This window comes from Aphelocoma coerulescens, chromosome 1 (assembly GCF_041296385.1).
Source record: "Aphelocoma coerulescens isolate FSJ_1873_10779 chromosome 1, UR_Acoe_1.0, whole genome shotgun sequence".
Taxonomy (NCBI): domain Eukaryota; kingdom Metazoa; phylum Chordata; class Aves; order Passeriformes; family Corvidae; genus Aphelocoma; species Aphelocoma coerulescens.
In genome coordinates, this window is record NC_091013.1 from 53,043,504 (window position 1) to 53,062,936 (window position 19,433).

General features: G+C 35.6%; 1 long non-coding RNA gene across 1 annotated transcript; it reads left to right on the forward strand.

Annotated features, from left to right (window-relative positions):
* Positions 1 to 269: 269 nt before the first annotated feature.
* LOC138118670 (uncharacterized) lies at positions 270 to 5,963 on the forward strand. Its single transcript, XR_011155250.1, has 3 exons — positions 270 to 378; positions 740 to 795; positions 5,686 to 5,963. It is a non-coding gene; the product is annotated as an uncharacterized lncRNA (long non-coding RNA).
* The last annotated feature ends 13,470 nt before the right edge of the window (positions 5,964 to 19,433 follow it).

A 19,433-nucleotide genomic window follows, 5' to 3' on the forward strand; every position in this document is an offset into this window, starting at 1 on the left:
GCTGCCCAGCAAGTGACAAATTTACACCTATGTAAGTCAGGCTAAATATGGACATTGTCTGACTTCACCTATTTGCATCTAAAAGTAGTAAAAGTAGTCCCAGTGGCAATCAATTAGTAGAGGGATTGCAGGTGAGATGATCTTAAGTGCATGATAAATGCAATTTGTCTCTAAGCTCTTTATCACATAGATATCACCATCACTTACATAATGTAGATGATGGTATATCTCTTAGTGTAACTTTATTTTAAACACTAGGGATGCAGTGATTCTACAGTACTCTGATTTTTGACTGTAGAGAGATCAGATATATTTAACAACTGATCTGGTTAGTTTTTTCTTTCCTTTCTAGATTTTAGTAAGCACTTTGACCAAGAGGTTGGTATCTGGTTCGTATTAAAATCCTCATTCATGTACATGTTGTTATAAACTGCTGAATGCAAAGGACTGTGTATTTTCTGCAATTCAGACAAAATTCTGAGTGTTATAGATATGCTTTTCTATATATGTCCCCATTTTGTGTCAATCTAATTAAATTATATGTGTATATTTTAAGTTGTGTTGTAATATCACCCAAGCCTGGTTTACCTTTTAAGCAAAATCCCCACTGGCAAAACCTGTAAAGCACAACCTTACCTCTATGTACCATATATTCTAGTTTAACTTGTGAATTTTTGTAGCTCTTATTACTTAAAAATCTGACCTTTATTAGAAAGTAATTTACTTTTCTCCTTAACAGGAATGACCTACCAAATGAAGAGCAGATGATCACAATACAAACCAAGACTTCAAAAGGTAAACTAAATTTTTGATCCATTTACTATGAGGCATGTCATACCTAATTCACATGGTGTTTTTATAGTTGTAGAATAATGTGCAATAAATTAATAGTTTAAAAACCTCTCTATTCCAGAATAATCAATCAAAAATGACAGCTGATTGATTTCTTCTTTTAGATGAGAATTTACCCATTGTTTAATTGATTTTAATATTTTTCCAAAGGTGATTTGAAAGTCATATGTTTAAAGAAAGCTAGTATATATTTTATATACTTGCAAAGATAGAATATTTTTTTAAAGTACATACAGAAGGATGGCTGATTTTGGCTGCTAAAATCAGTCTCTTCCCTTCTTCCTAGTATAATGTGAGAAAATCCTCAATTTCAAATTTACAGCCAGCAAATACACCAATAAAATTAGGAGGAGTTTCCAAGAATTTTCAGTTTTAAAAGTTTGCAAATATTTTCCTGTTGGCTACAACTTCTGAACTTCAGTTGGCATATTTCTTTTGAATGCAGTAGTGAATGCCTGCTATACTACGAAGAAAAATAGGTGAAAAACTCCCTTGGGTCCTATGATTGTAGAACTCAGGTACTATAACTAGCAAGAAACAGATGGCTCCACAGCACAGAAGCATTTTAAAATAAACATTAATACAAGTTGGGATAAAATTCTTATTAGGAATGCAGTTTTAATCATGTTAACTGTTGTTGACATTGGTACTTAAAACTGTTTCATAGATCCTAACAAAAAGAAAAAAATCTAATTAATGTGAGATATGATGAATGTATGCCATTAACTGTATTATTTACAGTAAATAGTCATCTCCTGAAAAAATGAATATTATTTTGGTTTCATGAAACATAGCCTATAAATATTTTTAATTACTTTCATGATAGTTTCAGTCTGCTTGTTACTAATGTCTAGTCATTTACTTGTTCTAAAATATATTTGCTGATTTATAGATCATACTAACCTCAAGTATCTTCTGTAAGGAAAGCTGTGATTCTTTGGCTATGTAATCATAAGTGTTTAATTGACCATTAAAAAAGGCAGACATTTCTTTATAGTCAACTTGACTAGACAAAGAACACCAGATTTTTTTATAAGTATATTCTAATAACTATGCTACAGTATTGAAGTGTAATACTCTAAAGGATGCCATCAAGGCACCACCTAGAAGGTCAGCTTTAAAATAATCTTTCAGTCTGTTGTTTTCTCTGGGTAAGCAGCTTTGTCACAAATTCACAAATACCACAGGAAATGTATTAATATGTCCCTTCTCATAGGCTATGAAACATAAGATTACATTTTGAAGAATGCATTGCTTCTTAGATTTTTTTTTCATTCTATCTACAGAAATAATATCTAACCTGATTGTATCTTTGAGATGATATTTGAATTCCCAAGTACTGTTTTCAAACCTGTATTTTAGTTTACACATATCCAACAGAACAATGGCAAATAATTAAAAAAAGTCCAGACTCACCTGTCTAATAAATAAATTTATTTATTTAATAAATACAGTTGAACTCATCAGTTTAGAGCTAGACAATAAGAAGAGAATAAGTCTTTTCTTCTCAATGGAGGATATTTGTGTGTTTCATGTACCAGGGGAAGTTTAGCTTTGATATTAGGAAAAATTTATTCATGGGAAGAGTTGTAAAACATTGGAACAGACTGTCCAGGGAAGTGGTGGAGCTACCCCTGGAATTGTTCAAAAAATGTGTGGATGTGGCACTTGGAGACATGGATTAGTGTTGAACATGGTGGTGGTGCTGGGTTGACAGTTGGACGTGATAATCTTGAAGGTCTTTTCCAACCTTAACAATTCTATGATTCAATGATTAATTTAGCTCCTGCTACCTCTGCATGTGCCACTCAATTAATGTTCTGTTTTATTCTATATTGAGTCACATATACTTGAATTCAGTGAACACCTGTTAATAAGGACAGTACTGATTTCTGTTGGCAGTTCAGTATCCAGAGCACAAGAGCAATCCTTCCATGATACTTCCATACTGAGAGGAAAAATGCTTGAGTGTGTGTGATCCTTCAGTGTGCCTGACTTCAGTATAACTGCAGTTATTCTTTAGTTTGGGAAAGGTTAGCCACTTGGGTTGTCAGCTCACCCATGAGTTTAAAACTTCAAGGCAGTCAATGGGGAGGCTATCTTTGAGGTGTGGGATTTGAAACACCAGACAACCAGAAGCTAATGTGCCAGACTCAGAAAAATAATTAGATATTTCAGTTTTAGAGAATCACTGTATCTGGCAGACTCATTTTGCCAGAAAATTCTTTCACTCTGCTGACATGAGTCCTATTCATCTGAGTACATGCTGATGTCTACAATATAGATGTCCAAATTTCAGCGAGTCCTGTTAGATACCTTTATATTTAAAAGATACCTTTAGGGCATGGTTCATCTCAGAGTAGACACAGACATTCAGTCAGATAAATTAGGCTCTTGAAATACTTATTGCTCTCCATTGACTAGAAAATGACCCTGTAATGACTAGCTAGAATGTAAAATCTGTGTTGCAGGTGTCTACATTTAGATGAAATTAATTTCTTCCCAAGGATGGCTTTCAGCTGCCTCATCACAATGCCATGTGTGATTTCTTTTTTTTGCTGAGGAACCTCACAGTGCTATTAGATATGAAAGAGAATGACCTAAATAATGGCCTTATGTAACCTATGTTGAAGTAACTGAATTCCTCCCCAAAATCTTGAATCATCTACTTAAACATCTAGATGGATTTATAGTCTATAAGGAGTAAAGGGAAATTGAATTTTACACCATTCACAAATTGGAACAATTCTGAAAGCCAAGAAAATTCTAGCATACAAACTATCTTTGTCATCTGGCAAATGGCACAAATTTTTACGAATTCAAAGCTAAAGACACTCTGGAGCTACCTTTTAATCTACAAAAAAAAAGAGGGTTTGTATATATCATCTCAAGACAGTTGAGAATTTATAACAAGACTACTTTCAATTTCTTCTCAAATTTCACACAAAAAATTTTTTTAGTCACCTATTCCCCTGTAATTTAAGACTTATGCATCTGATATTACCTTGGAACCCAAAAAACATTTCATGCCATTTACTTTACAGGACATCTTAGGCCTCTCCCTGTTATAGAATCATCTACAATGGTTGGGAATGAGCGAGATCATCTTGATTCAACCCTCTTGCCATGGACAGGGACATTTTTCACTAGACCAGGTTGCTCAGAGCCCCATCCAATCTGGCCTTGAACGTTTCCAGCGATGGGGCACTCACAACTACTTTGGGAAACCTGTTCCAGTGCCTCACCAACCTCATAGAAAAGAATATTCTTCTAATCTAACCTCAATCTCCCCTCTTTCATTTTAAAACCATTCCTCCTTTTCTTATCACTACCGTCCTATGTAAAAATTCCCTCTCCAGCCTTCTTCTAGACCCCTTTAGATACTGGAAGTCTGCTATAAGGTGTCCCAGGATCCTTCCCTTCTCCAGACTGAACAGCCCCAACTCTCTCAGCTTGTCTTCCTGTTTCTGCCATCATTCGTGGGCCAGAGCTGGACACAAAATTCCTGGTGGGGTCTCAGATGGGCAGAGTATGGTGGGAAAATCATCTCCCTTGCCCTGCTGTCTACATCAATTTTTATGCAGCCCAGGATGCAGTTGGCCTCCAGGACTGTGAAAACATACTGTTGGATTATGTCATCCATGAGAGCCCCAGCTCCTTCTCCACAGGGCTGCTCTCAATGAGTTCTTCTCCCAGTCTGTACTCATCTGGGATTGGCCTGACCTTGCACTTTGCCTTATTAAGCCTCATGGGCTCATTTATCAAGCTTGTCTGTGTCCCTCTGGATGGCATTGTATGCTGTTGTATCAACAGCACCGCTCAGCTTCATGCCATCTACCAACTTGCACTCAGTCTCACTGATAAAGATATTAAAGAGCACCGGTGCCAAAACAAAGCCTTGAGGGACACCACCCATCACTGGTCTCCACCTAGGCATAGAGCCATTAAATATTATACTCTAGCTGGATCCAGACAGCCAACTCCAGTCCATGCTTCCAGTTCATGTCTCTCCAATTTGGAGATAAGTATGTTATTAAGCACCGTGTTGAAGGCCTTACAGAAGTCAATGTAGATGACATTGGTCACTCTTCCCTTGTCCACTGTAGATGAGAGTTGGAAGGGAAGAACAAATACAAGGACAAATACAGGTTGAAAAGGCAAGTACAAGAAATTATGTAGTTGAAAAACAGAATAAAAACAGGAATCAGATGGGAAAACCCTTTCTGAAGTGTATAACACCAAATTTGAACAAAAAACTACTCCAAGTAGCAACAAAACAGAAATTTGAGGGGGAAAAAAGCCAGGTGAGAAGAAACTTCAGGAGATGCAGAGCAGATAAGAAGTTGTTGTGGAATAGGAAAGGCTGGGACTGCCTAGGAAACGTAACTAAGAGAAGAGCAAGGATATTGCAGAGACGACGGTCAACTTTTCAAGTTTCTTCTTTTCTGTAAAAGTAAATAAAATCGGTATGAATCCAGGTGCTAGAATTTCAAAATCAAAGTGAGCTTGTTTTTTAACTAAGAAAATAATACACACATGCCCATCTGTCTTACAGGAACATTATATGTAACTGTCTTACATTTGCAAAGTTGAACAGTAAAATTTAAGGAAATGCCCTAAAAAACCTGTACTAATTTAATGCAGCTGTCTTCCTACAGACATAATGAACAGTATTTCTAACTACATGATGCAGTTTAAAAGCTAATATAGTTATTACTATTGAAAACTTTCATTAGATTCAATAGCATAGGTAGAAAAACAGATGAAACATTGGAAATGCATGTAGCAAGTCTGTCGTTCTTACTTGAACACATTTTATTTTTTTCATTGTAGATTAACCCAAGAAACACAAAGATGTTCTCACAGTCTAAGCAAATAAATACTACTCCAGAGACCTCGACCCTTTCACTCTCTCTAATTCATAGATTCTGAGTGATAAAGACAAATCACTTATATCAATGTCTTAATGCTTTACCACGAATTATGTAATCCCGCTTTCCAGAGTGGTGGACTTCTGAGCTGGTGTTTGTCTTATTTACAAAAATGTAGATTGCCTAGAATTTTGACTGAGACTATAGGAAATGAACTTTAAATACACATGATCTTCAAAACCTGGCATTTTAGGTGAAAAAATCAGAAAAAATATTTTAAACTTTTCCTATATACTTGTGTTTTCATGCACAAGGTGTGAAAGCAAACATTAATATTTTGGAAGTGCCATCATTACAACCTCACAGTAAAGCTTAGATGAAAATTTATAATACTACCTTCAGAGCAAAATATGTAGCAAGAAATTTCTAGGGCTTAGGACCACACATTGAATGATGTAGGGAAAGAAAATATTGAGTAGGTGCTAATAAATGAATGCCATCTGTTATCTGCATTAAATGAGGAAAGGCTCAATTAAAATGTAGTAGATGATTGCATAATTAAGGTCTGTTGCAAGTTATGTTTACAACAGAAAGAGAAGAGATTTAAGGTATGGTAGACCCTTACTGCTGGCATTCCTTAATTTTCAGGTGTTCAGCTTCACAATATCAATACTATGCTATTAACAAAATCTGTGTGTGTAATGATCTAAACATACAGATGTTTTTAATTGATTTGAAAGAAAATCATACTGAGTATTCTACAGATGCATTTTGAAGAAATACTGCTATGGCATGTCTTTGAATTGGGAAAAATATACTGCCAGGAAAAAAACGTTATTGAAATAACTTTTTATATATATCTGTGTGTATGCATACGATACATTCATATCTCATATATATATACATATATATATACACATAATTGTATATTATTCCAGATAATTATGTTATTGTAATTAATATCCATTGACAATTACATATAATCCTGTATAGCAATGTTATATTTTAAAACTTTAAAACCCATACAGAGACACTCTTTCATGGGTGCCATATTCCCCTTTGAACCAGAAAAATATAGACTGGGAACTGTACACAGTCTTTGCCACAGTGACAGCTATATTTCCAACTTTTCAAAATTATGGGTTCCTGCACTTTACAAAAGAATTAAAGACACTAGGAAAGAAGGTATCACCTTTAGCTATTATTCCCAATGATTTGGGGATGCAGTAATTAGACTCCCTCTCTGCCTTTTTTCTCCACCATTGGTTGAAGACCAGTCTTGAAAGTGATTACATCTAGGTAGAGAAAACAAGAGAAAATTTAAAGGGACCAGTCAGCCTCAGTAGAGAGAAGAACACATAAGTTGGGAAAGTTACAAGGGTAGAAACCACTGACAAACTGTTGTAGTCTATAATATCAAGAAGAAGTAACTTTTCTCCCAACAAAAATGAGAGATGATTTTCCATGATTTCTAATGACTAAAAGGGAAAATTTGTATAGAAATGTTCACACAAAGTTTTCATGTGTTTTTCTAAAGAAAGGGTCCCTTTGACCCCCAAAAACTGGTACAAAATTTGGCATATTTTTCTGATACAGCTTTGAGGAAGATAGAAGATGTAATATATCCTTCCTCTGTGTATTTGCTAAATAGCCTGTCCACAGGCACTTCCAGCTACCAAGGTACAATCTTGTCTTGTCTCCTTTCAGTGATTCATCCAGAAAACCTTTTACAAAACCTCTGTTGCAAAGAAATTATGGGTTTTTTTCTTAAATTTACACAGTTAGTCAAATGTCATATTGAACATTCTCAATTGCTATGGGGTGAATTTTAATTATTTCAGTAAGTTTCCACAGATCATTTCTGCAGATAATACCAGATAATAAGAATTTTTGAACATTCAAAGGTGTTTCTTTATAAAAAGAAAAGTAACTCTAGAAAAATATGAAATCAATTTTTTATGTAGAATATTGTTAGAACTGACAGAAACAAATGTGAAGAGAAAGGGAATGATGTGGTTATCTGCTTCCTTAATTCATCCTGACTGCAGTAATAAAATTCTGGAACAGTTCAACTCTGCAAACCCAAAACTGTACAGGATTCCTTGCATAAGAGGGATGGAGAGAGAGAACAGCAGTCAGGTGTATTATTTATGTTGTATTCTTAAGAACATGATTTTTTCTATAGCCCAGCTTAGAATAAAGCACTGAATGCAAATGGAACCATCTGGGTGAAATTCTGTGCAATGTGCTCCAGGATGACCCTGCCTGAGCAGGGAGGTTGGACCAGAACCTCTCCCTGTGATCCCTTCCAACCTTACCCATTCTGTGATTCTGCGATTGTGTGATTCTGTGAAATACTTGAAACTGCAAGACTTTTCCACCTTCCTCTTTAGGGTTATATTGGTTTATTTATACATGTGTTACAGGACTATCCTGTGCCTATCTGGAAAAATCCAAAAGCTATTTTTCCTTTGCACCTTAGAATGAAACATAATTGAAGAAGATGGGGTGGGGGAAGGGGAAGTTTCCTAGAAACCTTTTTTTCAAACCTTTCTGATTAGGAGAGCTGAAAATGTAAGTATAATTTCAATTTAGGATAGATTAATTTGACATCTTTTAAATAAGCAGTTAATCTGTAGCCTATTTGCTAGAGTACTGCAGATAACTGTTCCTTTCAGTGCCTAAGAGAACACACACATTTGTTTAAAACATGTTTGCTAATTAATTATTTATGTTGAATGAAAAATGCATATTATCCCTTGAAATATTCTTTTCATATTTTCAGAAACAATAAGGAATAAAGGAAACCAGGAGGGAAAGCCAGGAAATATCATTCCTTATATTTCTATATTTACTCCTTAGTCCTCAAACTGTCAGTAATGTAATGACCAAAGCTTGGAAAAAGACATCAAGCTATATAGACATTTATTTTGATCCACTATATATATAATATACATATATTCACACACATATAGTGATGCAATGATAAAGTTTGAGTTTTCACTGATAGAGTTATCAACAATACTGTCATGTGCTTTACAATATTGAGATGCATGTTAGAATTTACTTCAATATTTTTAATGAAAAGTGTTTTTTATGTGAAGTGCACCAAATATTGCAGAATCCCATTTAGTATAAGACAGCACAAAAGCATAATAAAACTAGAAGTTTTGGTGCAAATCACTTGATTTGTATCCGAGGTAGTTCAGACAACTGTGCTCTTGTCTTATCCTGGTTGTATAGAATTTCTTCACAAAACACATACTAATAAATATAAACTATCAAAGTTCTAAGAAATTACCATATACGTAAAAATTTTGGAACTTACATGAACGATCAAATCCTCAGCTCGTACACACTTAAGTTGTTTCTTTGCAATGATTTTTAATTTATAACAAAATATATGGTTTTGCAGATAGACAGGTTGGCTGATATAGCTTTGTTGTGTTAGTGTGTTTATGCTAGTCCTACATTATTGCAATTAATTCCCACTTCTAAAAAATTTGTGATTCATTCTGCTATAATGAGTGAATAAAATATTTTTTGTCACTAGATGAAGGAAGTAAATACTCAAGATTTTTTTCCTGTAGGCTTTTCAACACAGTATAAGTCAGTACTTGTTAAGTGTTTGCATTAAGAGATTTGTCCCTATTAGCTTCTGTAAATTTATGGTAGGCACACTTAGTACATATAAGATAGGTTATGTGACATTCATGTTGTTTAATATTGAACATGAAGTGAAACAACAAATATAGGCCACAAAGTTACAAGAAAATAATATCTGGTAATCTACTTCTTTGAGCTATGAGATTAAGACTACAATTTTTATGACATATTGGAGGCTTTATCAGTCATTTTTGGACAATGGAGAGTTAAAAATAGGCACATGTTTTTGCATTTAAAAAAAAAAATCTGTGTATATCTCAGGTTGACAGATATGCTTATATTCTGCAGAAATGTGCTTCTGAGTGACAGGAGCCTTGAAACGTTGTTTATGTGTTTAGCTCTGAATATCAAGGACATGATTTAGTAGGAAGCCATCATGTTAACACCATTAATAGCATTTTCACCGACATTTATAATCCAATACTGAACAAGACCATTTACCTCTAAAACAGACTGTACAGAGTTTCCTCAACTGAGTCACTAGTTCTTCATACGCTATTAAAAGTTAAAAGTTTCTTATTAAAACAGTCATCCCCTAGTAAAGAAATACATTAATTGATGAGTTCTGTATAGTAAACATGAAAGCATATACTTTTTTGTTGTTGTCATTGCCAGGAATTCTTCTTGCTTTCTCTATTATTAAAATGAATGTCAACACAGAGGAAAGTATGTTCCTGCTGTCACAGAGTGTATGCTTAGACTACATCTGAACATTGTTTTTCAGGGAGAAGTGTTCAATGATTTGATCACCTGTCAGACATGTCTCTGTGAAATGTCTTGCAGAGCCTTCAGTTCTCTTTCTCTTACCATCTGTGTAGCAAAGAACAAAGCTCCTTTTCCTATAAGCTATGCTGGCACAGAAAAAAATCACAGGCATCCATTTGGGGCTTTTGTTGTCCGGGTGGAATTCTTGTTTCTTCCACAGAAACAGAGAAAATCAGTATCACCATTTTTTTTTCCTGTGTGTTTTCAAGCCAATAGCTAATAATGTATTTCTATAATCTGCCATGCATCTTCTCTCTGTCTTTTTTTTTTTCTTCAGAGTTTTCAGAATTCTTTCACAGACATATCACTACAATAACATATAATGCATATTTCTCCAATGTAATGTTATACATTAAATCATTAAAGATGAATATTTCAATAGTTCTTAAAATAGTGATTACTAGTTGAATTCTTTCAGCAGAATAGGCTTTTCCATTTTAAAATTAGCAATGGCATCCTTTCTTGCTGGGTCAAGGCATAATATCCTACTGTTACTCATCCTGATGCTCCATGCACCTGTATCATATTGCAAACTGTTCAACTTCCTGGCCAGAAGAACATAATTTAACTCTATCCTCTTGTAGTTTACAAAGATGTCTCATATTCTCTATATCAAGAGCAAAAACCCCATGTTTCTGCCAATGAAGCAAAAATTCTATGGGGTTCTAAAACTCTACACTTGCTCTTACACTACTAAAGGCTGTCTTGTTACTTTGTTAATATTAATCATAGAATCATTTTAAATTTGCTTCAACAGATGCAAAAGGGATATAGGTCTTGACCAGAACATTATCTAAGTCAGTGGGGAAAGGATAACAGGCTCTTTTTGCTGAAATTCTTTTATACAATACATGACTTAATAACCATATTCTGAAAATTTTAGTGACTGCTACATAGGCCAGACCACTTGACCATCAAGGGCTTTTCCAACCGACAGTGTCTCTTTTTCAAAATCTTCACTAGCCTGTACAAGGTAGGTTGATACTGCCAAATATTGAGAGTAAACAAACCTGGAACAGGATATGGAGATGTGTTTTGTTTTAATTTTGAGGGGGAAAGGAAATGCAACTGTTTGGGAGATTGCAGTGTCTCCAGGATTAGGATGAAAGAGAGAGTTCATAGAGAACTAGTCATGTGTTTTATTACCTTTTTTCATTAGCCACAGACATACTGATGTTTAGAGATCTTTCTGTGGAATTCTCTCTGTTTTTAACAAAGGATATTATACTAAATACCATAAACCTACATTTTCTGAATGGAAAACCCTTCAAGATTTTCAAACAGAAAATCAACATCCCAATAGACTCCTTTTTATTTAAATAGAATTATTAAAAATTTAAAACAGATGAAAATAGTTTCAATGAAATAAATAAATAATTAAGGCAAATCTGTATGCTTGTCAGAAACTCCATATTAAGAATTAAGAGAAGGTAGACAGGTTTCTGACATATCTGTCGTTTTTTTATAGCTAAAGGTAAAGTTATTTTCTATGCTTGATATTCTTTTCAAGTTTATCTGATCAAACCACAAACTAAAAAATGTTGCCAGATAACTTACACTGGTAATAATCATAACCTTTAATCACAGTTAAAAAGAATAATACAATGCTGTTGGTTTTGTTTTGTTTTTATTTTTAATAGTGGGCTTGCTAGAAGAGGCAAGTTATCATGCTTCAAGCAATTTTAAACACTGATTTGACTGTGAAATACAATAACAGATTGCACTTTGAAAACTGGTCACTAGCAGTGCATTGTCAGCAGGCCTAGACAGTAATCCCTGAGTGTTGTAAGACTGCTGCCATTAATAACTGAGCTTGTTAGTTGAAAGCTGGCAAAGACTCGAGTGTTTAAGAGGATTACTGCTATAAATCATATTAATTTTTTTTTAAACATTCAAGGTCTTATTCATTAAGGGCTTTTGCAACAGGAACAGCTACACTAGGATATGATTCTGTTTTGATAAATGACTAGGACTTTGATTTTGCAAATGCTTGCGATGGGCTCTTTGAAGAGTACTTAAAGGAATCAGTTATTCAATTTCTTTATGTGAGGTCCATTTTCCTTGTAGGAAGTCAACATACTAGTCAGCCATCCTCAAGCAGTGAGGAAATTGCATGAATTGAGATTCCATAAGTTAGAGATCTTGGCAAGAGGCATGCTGCAAGCACTGTGCTTGTCAGGTACTGGTATATGTAATTCTATTTTAGGCAGTGTACTTTCATCCATAGGAGCAGCATTATTTTAGATCCGGCCTTAACAGAATAAGACCATAAGGAGTCAGAAAGATGATCAAAGGGCTGGAGAATCTGCCCTATGGGGAAGTGTTGAAGAATCATAGAGTGGTTTGGGTTGGAAGGGACCTTAAAGATCATCTAGTTCCACTCCCCCTGCCATGAGCAGGGGCAGCTTTCACTGGACAAGGTTTATGTGTCCACAGCTTCTCTGGGCAACCTGTTCAAGTGTCTCATCACCATCATAGTAGATATTTTCTTCCTAATATCTAATCTGAATCTTCCATTTTTAGTTTAAAGCCATTAACTTTCTTTTCTCCCCAGAGAAGAGAAGGCACAGAGTACAGTATTCCAGTTGTTCCGGTTTGGCCAAATTTAGAAATATATCCTCTGAGAGAAGGCACAACCACCCCTTCCCCCCCCTGCCCCCCCCGCCCAGGTTTGGGAAAATATAAATTTTCCTCGAAGGAAAGTGAAGGAGATAAAAACTATTTATTTACCAAACACACGGGAAAAGGAAAATAATGCTAAATAAAATCTTTCGCTGTGGAGGAAAAACCTGGGAAAGTGTTAAGAGTCCTCCCTTTGGTCTCCTCGGAGATGAGGCTTGGCCCAGGGCCAGGCCCTCTGTGCCCGGTGGAAAGTCCTCCTGATGTGCTCTGAGGTTGAAAGCAGTCCAGTAGAAAAGGGAGAAAATCCAGAATTCCATGGAAGGAAAAGCAAAGTCCAACTCTCAGTCTCTCTCTGGAGAAAAAGAAACTGAAACAACTGGCCAAAAGCTGACTGGAACACAGCAAGCCGGGTGCTTCCTCGCTCCCCTGCAGCATCTGGGGAAAAAAAAACCTCCTATCTCTGTGTGACCTTGAACAAGCTGCAAACTGCTTTGAAAAAGTTTTGCTCAGTTTTGTCTTTCCCCCTCTCAGGATCAGTTTAGAGGCATAGAAAGGCACGAAGTTAATTTCTGGGTATAGGCAGCGATAGGGGATATACATCATAAGGTCACCCCAAGACATTAATACATCAAGGTTAGCTACAAAGAAGATGGAGGCTCTCTCTTCACAAGGAATCACATGGAAAAGACAAGGAAATACAGGTACAAGTTGCATTGAGAGAGCTTTCATCTCAATACAATAAAGAATTTTTTTACAATGAAAACCATCAATCAGGAACAACCTTCCCAGGGACACAGTAGATAATCCCTGAGGGTTTTCAAGCGGCAGTTAAACAGTTTGCTTCTAGGGGCTTTTTTCCCTATGAAAGATTGGATCAGATGATCAGGGGTAGGCACTGACCTTCGAATTTCTTCCCCCTTGTGCTATGAACATTTTTGGCATGCATTTTTCAAGGTGAGAAGAAAATATTTTTATGATCTTCCTGTATTCAATGTATTTTCATAGAGTGAATAGCATGTAGAGTACTAGAAAGTGTGTTTTAGGTACTCCCAACCATTGCTTAACAATGAGCTACTGAAGTTCTGTGGTGTTCTAAGAGGAGTATAAGTGAATTTTACTCTAGATACCTTACCTATCCAAGACAGATGACCAATGGATAATGACATGTAATTGCTTGGCTTGACCATTTCTATACTGCATTATCAGCAAGACAAATGGAGGATATTGTAATCTGGAAATGATTTAAATATGAAATGAAGAAGAAATGAGATGTAATTGATAAATGAAGCCTAACAGAAGAAATTCTGAATTTTATTCTGCCTTAAGTGTTAATTTCAGTCTTTGATTTTCAGGGCTTCTGTGATCCAGAAGATATATTATCCTATATTTTATTTGTCTCTACATTCCTTATACCTACAACTATATCTAAATCAATTGGACAGAATGCTTTCTTAAAAAAAAAAACAAAACAAAAAACAACAAACAAATTCAATGAAATCCAAGCAAAACTTTCAAAATATATACACACACATTCACATAAGCGTGCTCAGCTGTCAATTGGCAATAATGTAAAACAACACCACATTTAGCTTTTTAGTAAAATATTTCCCAGAAATAAACTAATTGCTGCTCAGGTGCAGTGGAAGTCATGCTCAGAGAAAACTTTTTTTACTTTATATCTTTTCCTGTTGGTGTTACATGCTGCTTATCAGTAAGGATGTCAGAAGTGAAAGTACATCAGGATCTGCATCATGTACTCTTCATTCATCCTCAGAAGGGTGTTGATCCTTCTTGCCAGGGCATCAGATTATCAACTTATCTATCACTATGCCTTTTTCTTTCCCAATCTTCTGTTTTCTGCTGCAGGAATACAATATCAGGAAATGAAACACCAATGTTACATTATGAATCAGCTGAAGTAACAGTAAAGTTGCAAGACTGGCAGCATTTTAAAGTCTTGTGTTCCAGCTTTATGGGTGTTTTCTGACAAAGTAATCATAAGAATTTATAACTGACCTGTGTGTGACCATCTAAATGCTACAAGAGAGAGAGATTCCATAAATGTTCCTCATAATTTAACATCTTGAACCTGTTAAAAAGAAAACAAAATTGTAGAAATGCCTAATTATATATAATACGTCAACGCAACAAATCAACAGAAGAACTTGAATATTTATTATATATTGATTAGACCTACTTCTGATGGCAATTGCAATGAGGCATTTGTGCCTACATTATACAGAAAATTTGGGACTAAACTTGAAAGAATGTCTGAAGATACACTGTAATGCTCATTTTATACATGATAAATCGAATGGGAAAGAGAAAACTTCCTAGCTGTTCCTTAGCAAAACAGCTTTGCAACTACAAGAAATTTAAGCAAGAGAGATTTCCTTTATCTTTAAATAAAATATATTATTTCATATGGATGTATACATATTTATATATTGTAGATGTTTTTGATATAATGAATATCAAATTTAAATTTCTTTCCTATTTTGCTAAATATGATACATGTTTCAGTGTGTATATCGTTCAGTAATAATAGAGATAAAATAATCCTTTGTTACCTGCATCTGGAAAAATGTAAAAATGAAACTTCAAAAAATAGATCTAATAAAAACCATAAATGTGAAATTGCTTAAAATTCTTCAGAAACATTAACTGGCTTTTCTCAATATGACTTCATGTGATTTCATTCATGAATTCCAGATAATGAGAGCTCAGCTTCTAGAGTTATCTTAAAGACTTTGGGCAGATTGGTGAGTCTTTAATATGTTACGTCAGTCTAATGTTGTACACATTCAGTTCTTGAGTAAATAAAATGTACAGAACAAAATGTCTGAGACCTAAGAATCCTTTTCAGAACTGGCAAGGACTTAAAAAATTATGTAACTGGAATATCTTTATAACTTTGAAGTCTCATTGACCTCATTAACTCACTGAGGAAAAAGAAGATAATACATACTCAATTTGAAAAGAAAAAACATAAAAATGAAAAATTTAAAATGACATGCAGTGGTAGGGCTAACTTTGGTTTAGGATTTCATTCTCTACTACACTTCAATATCTGGTATTTTCATTATTGGCAGAATTTTCAGGTCAATCTTCATGACAAATATATTGAGTAAATATCAGTCAGAAATGTTTGTGCTACTTTTAAGACATTGAGATGCTCACTGAACTTCTAATCTTTTTTTCTAAAGATTCTTCAAATCAATCTTCATTCATAGCTGTGTGATAGAAAGGTTCATAAAGCCTATTTTTTTTCACCTGCAAAAATCAAATCTATCTACAGTATATTGATAAATATATTTGGATACATATTGCAAATGCAACTGGATATTTTCTCAAAATCTAATTTCAAAACTCATCGATACCTCAATTTAAAATAATTTTATATTCAACTGGAGCCAAAAAGAAGGGTGAACAATGTGAATAGAGAGAGATTGTGCATTAATAATGTGATCTTTCACTCCTTTGTCTGAGATCAAAATTGACTGAAGCAATGTTTGAATAAGACATATGGCAACAATCAATTTTCATCTAAAATGTTAAATTTTACTTTTTGTAATGACAGAAATAATAGTTTGTTGCGATTGTCTCCTCTTCCTACAATCGTACAGGAGTGTGTTTTCTTTTACTAGAGTGGAACCATATTCATTGAAAATCCATTCCCGTAGAAATCACATAGAAGTGTCCTGAGAAAATATAAATTACAGAGAACCAGACTAATATGAGGGTGTAAATCCTTGCTTCCATGAAACTATTTCAGAGTATTTAGAAAGAATCAAGGGGAGGAGAATCCAGAAGACACAGTTTGCTATTTGAATTGCATCACTTTTTTTTGATATTTTGGTTTTTTGTTTAAATTCTCCTCTTCAGGCATGTATTCAAGACTTTATGCTAACTCATAGTTTAGGAGTTACTGGGTGACAGTGTTCACATGCATTTTTATAAGTGAGAAAATTTTCTTCTTTCTGCATTGCAGGAGTAAACAAAACAGAACAAAAATGAAGTATTTGTAAATTAATTTTCATGGTTGTTTTTCATGAGCCAGTCTCTTTATACAGAATTTTTGAACCCTGGGAAAAATATTTAAAAGCTATTTGCTTAGACAATACCCTGTTATATTTACAGACTGACTAGAAGACAGATAATTCTTCTTGTTTCAGGTAGAACATGGGCATCTTTTATTACATGAACTAGCTCCCAAGAAACAGAACATTGAGTTGTAAGAGAGACTTCTGAAGGTAGGTTTTGCATGACTACTATGGTTAGGGAAACTAATTCATTCCATATATGTGTGTCTGGTACATGAGCCTTGACTTTTTAGGCAAAATTCTTTGGTACATAAGCATGCAGATCAGACTACACCCTTTAGCTTTATTACACATTTTCAAAAGGCACATGCCTTCTGAGCAGGCAGAACAGTAGATTTTGTCATATATGTACAAGGAATACTGACTGTGTTTTACACATGCATGAGATCAGGAACCTACTAGGTGATGGTTACCAGCAGTTGGTAAACTTACCAACTTGTTACTATGCTACACTTTTATACATAAAAATGATAAGTATATATTATTAAGCCTGTATAAATGAAACTTAATGAAATATTAAGTGTGATCAGGAAATTTCAGAGTATATGTATGTTGTAATTTCCATTTAGAAAATCATAATACCTAGTAATATAGAATTAATATACCACTGTATAGCATAAAATTAAAAAGTACTTACAGTGCAATGAAGTTTTGTGTTTCATTTTTACTTCAACATAAATATAAATACTGTTTATAACTGGCAGAAAATAAAGATCCAAAAGCCTTCTCAGATCTTTAATGTCCATAAATAGATGGGACCTTGAATTAACATGTTCTTTGACAGGAAGTACTTTTATCAGCAATATCCCCTAACCATGGATCGGAAACAAAATTCATTAAAGGCTTTTTTGTCCTTTCTTTTTCTGTTTTTCCATTGATTTAAATTGGCTGGCTGCCAAGGTATACGATTGACATGGTAAAATCTAGCAGGACAGGAAGATGAATTAAACAATACACAATTTAAACTGACCCATTGTGCTGAATCAGTTCTGACTCCGAAGGAATAGTACTGAGTCACCAGAAGCAGTGTGTTATATTATAGAAAGTTTCTAATTTTGAATATTGGCAAAATTCAACCTCGCACAGACTTTGAAACATGGCAAGAACAAAGGCCTACGTAATTGTATTGGTTTTGCTCGGCCTGGTTTTTGGTAGCAGGGGGGCCACAGAGATGGGTCCTGTGAGAAGCTCCTGGAAGCTTCCATCATGTCCAGCAGAGCCAGTCTCTGATGGCTCTGAAGGATGGACGTGCTGCTGGCCAAAACTGGGCCAGTGAGAGAGGTTGGTAACACCTCTGTGATGACATATTTAAGAAGAAAATCTAAACAAAGACACAAGTTTGGGGTTCTAGTCAGAGAAGAGGAGGAGGTGAGAACATGTGAGGGAAACAACATGGCGACACCAAGGTCAGGGGAGAAGGAGGGGCAGGAGGTGCTCCAGGTACCAGAGCTATGGTTCCTCTGCAGGCCATGGTGCCAACCATGGTGAAGCAGCTGTGCCCCTGCAGCCCACGGATCCACGGGGGATACAGAGATCCACCCACAGCCCCTGGGGGAGGTGCCCGTGCCGGAGCAGGTGGATGCCTGGAGGGGGCTGTGTTCCAGTGGAAGACACGTTGGAGATAGGGCCCTGCTTCCAGGCTGGAGCAGCCTGTCCTTGGAGGACTGCACCCCGTGGAAAGAGAGATCACGACAATAATGCAGCTGCAAGTCAAAAGAGATTACTATATGTAAATATAAAAGATTATTATATATAAAGATATTAATACAAACTGAGAAAAACCAAAAAATCTGGAAAAGAGGGAAACATTTAGAACTTTAGAGTGGTTTGAAAGAGCTGATATCTGAAAACTTAATCTTCAAGGAGGTGACTCATCTCTTGGACTACACATAGGAGAAATTATTTGGTAATTATTTCCCAATTTCAGAATACAGTAGTGAACTTCAGTTCTTCCTCAGTTTTCTGTTCAGTGTGGTTTGTAGGACTGCTGCTATTTCACTGATGGCCTACATCACAAAGATCTGCATACATACATGCTCTTTCTCTCATGCACTCACACACACACATGTAAAAACGGGTCATCTACAGCGTTCACAGAACCACAGAATTAATCAGGTTGGAAAGACCTTTGAGATCAAGTTCAACCTATAACCACACATCACCATGTTAACTAGACCGTGGTGCTAAGTGCCACATCCAGTCTTTTCTGAAGCACCTCCAGGGACTGACTGCACCACCAACCTGGGCAACCCATTCCAATGCCTAATCACCTTTTCTGTGAAGAAATCCTTCCTAATGTCCAACCTAAACCCCCTGGTACAGCTTAAAACTGTGTCCTCTTGTCTGTAACTGGTTATCTGGGAGAAGACACCACCCCCCACCTGGGTACAACATCCTTTCAGGAACTTGTTGAGTGTGATAAGGTCACCCCTGAGCCTCATCTTCTCCAGGCTGAACAACACCCTCTGCCTCAGCTGCTCCTCATAGGATGTGTTCTCCAGACCATTCAACAGCTTTGCTGCCCTTCTCTGGACACTCTCCAGCACCTCTGTGT